At 34.8% G+C, this 5,324-nt stretch overlaps 1 pseudogene; it reads left to right on the top strand.

Annotated features, from left to right (window-relative positions):
• The first annotated feature begins 3,214 nt into the window (after positions 1–3,214).
• On the top strand, positions 3,215–3,947 carry LOC118741952 (annotated as a pseudogene).
• Positions 3,948–5,324: the final 1,377 nt, after the last annotated feature.

Genomic DNA, 5,324 nt, shown 5'->3' with positions numbered 1-5,324 from the left:
GCAATGGCCGAGTGAGCAAAGCACTAGACTGCCAATTGAGAGATCCGAGTTCGAGTCTGAGTCGTTGGGCAGCTGAGCTTTTTTTCTTTTTTTTATTTCATTTTTGTTTTTTTAATTAATTTTTTTAGTTTAGATTTTATTCTTTTAAAGAGTCAACTAATTTTTTTAAATTAATTTAAATTAGTATTTTTTAAAATAAATTTTTATGATATTAAAGTAATTAGGTTTCTTTCCTAATAAATTGTTGTTAAACTATTATTTCCTCGCTTCAAAAAAAAACATTTATTAAATAGCGTCTAGCATATGAATATATGTATGCACGTCTACGTTTACACAAATATATGGAATTTTATCAAAATACAACAAATATGGAGTATAATAATTATTTATTATTAGCAATAATGCAGCTTTTTTCCATTTTTAAGATTCAGTGATTTTAAATTTTGTACCCGCAGCATAAACTCGTCGTAGTGTATCTGTACGAATCTTCATTACGAACGGATTAAATGAATGCTCTCTACGAATTGCGAATCTACGTTCGTAGCCATTCGGATTCTGTAATAGCACTTTCGTAGGTTTCACGAAAATCGAAGCTACGATGGATTCTGTGATAGCCCTGATTATTAAAATATATTTCAAAAATAGCTTCATAAATTTACCTTAGGGTCATTTTAGCGAAGACTATACTACAGGTTATCATAGATCGATTTTGATCGATTTAGTTTTCTATATTTTCTCTATTTTAATTGCTATAAACGCAACCGTAGGACGATTATCTCTCATATAGTATTTTCCCGTCAAGTTGTCAAGGCAATGCCCGTGTATTTAAGTTGACAATGCAAATAATAATTATCCAAGGCGAATGTACACCTTATGGACTTTAAAACAGTGCTGAGTTATTACAAAAATTTATTTACATATGGTGAGAAGTTGTCAGCTTTCAAAGAAATGCTTGTTGAATATCCCACCCGTCAGAGCCAATTTTATTTTTTTTTTTAACGCAACTTTGTCATCGTTGTCCCACCCACCACTTTTGGAAAAGGTCAATTTTCTTTGTAAATTATATAATTAAGTTTTATGCTATATTAGTTTCGTAATAAGCTGATATGTGACTTCAACTGTTAAGATTTTGAGACTTATTCAATAAATGGTTAAAGAGAAATTACATAAAGTTTGAGCAAAAATGAGTTAGAATGTCCCACCCGTCACGTTGGAATGTCCCGTTTTCATAAATTGGTCCAGTTGTGCTCTCCCGTCTATAGCTATTAATTTAGCAGCTGAATTACATCAATTCACTGATTCTAGCACCTAGCATGGTGGAATAAACAAGGTGATGTCAGTTACATAACCTCACTTTTTTGGTAGCCCCATTTCGGCAATGCATATAAATGTAGTAAAAAAAGGGGAACATTTTAGGACCATTTTAACGCCCTTTGAATACTATTTGCAAAAAGTATGTATTAAAGAATTATTTTACCAAAACAACGTTAAAGATAATAAAGAATAGTTGTGTTAGGTTTACCCATTTCTAGTAATATCCAGAAAAATTGGTACGAATTTTCATGTTTTGGCGTTTTCGTGCCCAAAAACTTATTGAGAGAGCGAAACAGATGAAGTTCGAAGTTTTTACTGCATTTTTATGGAAAAATTTTTACTTGTTACTTGCTGGATGCAATTTAAACTAATAAGGAAACTGTTTTTGGGTTTTTATAATTGAAACTGACTAAATAAACCAATTTAAATATAAAATATATTGTTTTATTAGGAATTTGCTGCGAATAAAGAACCAAATAATCAGCTGTTCATGAAACTTGATAATTATTACTGGATTTGCGTTCACGTACTTTTTTCAATATTTTTTCTTTGAGAGCGAATTCGCAGAAATTAAATTACTGGAGAGTTGCTGGCGAGTTACTGAATAATTTTTTAAACAAACACAACTACTTTTAGTAAGTTTTTTCTGCTTTTTAAAATACCGATTATTTATGAATTATAAAAGGATTTTCGTAATTTTATTTGTAAAGCCCTTGTATTGCAGCCTCTAGTAGGTGAACAGGCACAACTTCCAAAACCTATTAAACAAGAAACGCACTTTTACTGACCATTTTATTAACAACCTGGCCAATTGAATAAACTCACCTGGAATTTCCAGTCAAAAATCGCACTTACATATGTATATCGCAGCTTTTCGCTGAGATAAAAAACACAATTCACAAATCTGTCGAAGGTAAACATAATTTGTCTTTATTTGCCACTTGACATAAATACTTAAAATTGGTTACCTAAATTTGTAGCCAAAGTCCGGAAAACCTCCAAAAAGTCGCAAAATATACACACAAATCACAATTTTTGCAAAAAATATTAAATGGAAAAGTCAGAACTAAACAGAAATGTCAAGGACAGTGATGTTCACTCTTACGTTTTCAGCACAATACCTAAAAGGAGTACTAGAGGGCATCATTCAGAACGGGGCTACCGAATTTATCAAAATTACAACAAACACCCCCCAACTGACATCACCTTATTTTTATTTCACCATGGCACCTAGTAAAATGGGTACTGTACAATTTATATATTAACAAGTCAGCTGAAACGATTGTGCCATAGCTACCAATTTCCAGTTTTTTCGTTTCTACGATTCGAATAAAAAATTTGTTTTTCAAATATTAATAAAACCTTAATTCAATACGTAAATAAAAAGGAGTAATTTAAAAACCTTGAACCCGAGTGAAGCTCGGAACACTTTGACGACAGCAAGCGACAAGCAGCATCTGTCAAATTTTAAATACACACGTTCTTACGGACACAATTATTTTGACGACAGCACGACATCCTGGCTGCAGGACTGCAATTGTCGACGTCGCCAAATTAAATCTATTTCTAATTTTGCCGGCGACAATGAGTAGATGTAATGTAAAATTAAATTGTCGCAAAATTAATCACATATTCTTGATTGTTCATGTTTTTCTTATTTACTTAAATAAAAATACACAATTTGTGAAATAAATATACCGAAATGTCGAGCTTTAAAATCAGCTGTTTGCTATGTCGCTGAGGTCTTCAAAATGTTTAAGAAGCTGGCTTCAAGGCGACATTTGTCGACAAAATGATGTCGCTGTCGTTACGTCGTGAAGTTGCAGTCGTCAAAGTGTTCCGAGCTTGAAGCTGCTAGAATTACCTAATTACATACCACCGAACGCATCAAGTATCTAATACAATGGCGGTTAGTAGAGAAGCATCGCAGGAACTAAACACTCCGATTGCCGAGAACTGGTGTAACACGCAGTTGAAAGCGGAGAGCTTCAACTATATGTGGTCCATAAGCAATTTTAGTTTATATTACGAGGAAACTGGTGACACGCTGATATCGTCCACATTTTATACCGGTGCTAGTGACAAACTGAAATGGTCTTTTGAATTGCGTCGAAGATGTCCCGTTTATCTCTCGATTTATTTAGTATTGTCATCGCCGGATAACGGATCAGAAGTTAGAGCCAAATTTATGCGCTCCCAATGCGAAAGGGGAAGAATTCAAATCCAGTGCATTTCCCTGTCGTCGTTTCGGAAAGGTTAAAAAGTGGGGAATTGAAGAATTCATACGGCGAGATTTTCTATTGGATGAAAGCAAAGGTCTTTTACGGGATGACAAATTGACCATATTGTGTAAAGTTAGCGTTCTATCTGACATCGTGAATAGCTCTGGGAAATCAAAATCCATTCAAATTAAAATACCCAAATGTCATTTGTCCGACGATTTGGGAGCGCTATTTCATAATGAGAAATTCGGTGATGTAACGTTGGCGGTAGCCGGCAGGGAATTTCGTGCGTATAAAGCTATATTGGCGGCGCGAAGTGCAGTCTTTAGTGCTATGTTTGAGCACGAAATGAAGGAGCATAAACAGAACAATGTCGATATCCAGGCACCAAATTTAGAACAAATGAAATGAAATTAACTGAAAACACGTCACGACAAATCGATACACATCTGAACATGTATGCATAATATTGGCTTTATCTATTAATCGAATATCAAGAGCTCTATTAAATATATATAAAATGCTTTGTAAATAAAATTAAAAAATTAAAATTCTCATTTAGAAAGCCTTTTGAGGGGGTTTTTTTTTTAATCTTACCTCAGAAGTACTTATAAAGAACTTCACAAAACATCCAGTTTTTTGAAAACACAACAAAAAAAAATATTCCTTCCCATTCAAAAAAATGAGGATCGCTTATAACTACAACTTTTATCTTAAGTCTATTTTTTGAGTGTAAAGGCGTGCCTTATATCTACTCTATTAATTGCTTTTAGTCCAGGATTAGTATGGCCAAACGTTTTTTGCAGATCGAGAGGTAGGATGACATCGAGCTCTGGATTTTGTAGGATGCTCCCATCAGAAATAGTGTTAGGGTGAATTCTTCGTCTAGTGCAATAAAATGTAAATTTTTGAATATCCTGACCTTGGAACATTCAGGGAAGTGAGTCTGTACGATGAGCTCAGGGCGATTAAGTTAGCTTGTGATGGCAGTGGCCAAGAAAGTGAAAACAAAGCAGCAGCTCTAATGAGTTGGAAGAGTTTGAATTGTAGAACATTGTAGGTTCTATTGTAATCGAGTCTGGAGCAGATGTGAACACCTCTTATATTAACCAATTCGAAGCAATTCGTCGTAAACCACGATGTTAGCGGTAAAAATGGGAAGAGTTTAGATTCGAAGCAGATGCCTGACCTTCTTGCAGTTTCGTACATTTCGTAGTTACTCAAAATGGCCGAGAAGATACACCCAAATTTCCTTTGTTCTTCCAGTCTGGCTTTCCGAAAGTATTCGATCCGGTTCGTCATCCTTACTTAAATCTGCTGATGGGCAACCTAAAATTCACATATGTAGGCGGCTTTTTGATGAATATTAAAGGACCATTTCGGGACTAATTAAGGATAATTTCGGGACCTGTTCAGGATTATTTTAGAGTATTTCGGGCCTAGTTCTAGACCATTTGAGGCTAGTTCTGGACTATTTCGGGAAGAGTTCGCGTTCATGGTGCAGGCCTATTTCACCACCATTTCGGGATACTTAACGACTATTTCAGGACCATTTCAAGAGTAGGCGAAATTCATGTCATCTGATTGAGGCCATAAAAACTTTGCTATCATGTCACGATAAAGATCATCGTTCACCGTAAAAACGTTACCGTCATTATGATAACTGATGGGTATTATTGGGGTTTTGCACCGTCCCGATTTTTTTGAATTTCTGCATGAAACAGCTGACTGTTGATTGAGATGGCCGATTATAGTGACCGGAAAAATCACGCAATGTGCGAAATGCAC

This window comes from Rhagoletis pomonella, unplaced genomic scaffold (genome assembly GCF_013731165.1).
Source record: "Rhagoletis pomonella isolate Grant_MI unplaced genomic scaffold, Rhpom_1.0 Rhpom_scaffold_00006, whole genome shotgun sequence".
Lineage (NCBI taxonomy): Eukaryota > Metazoa > Arthropoda > Insecta > Diptera > Tephritidae > Rhagoletis > Rhagoletis pomonella.
The sequence above is the reverse complement of the archived record's forward strand: the minus strand, read 5'-3'. Positions and strand labels throughout refer to the sequence as shown.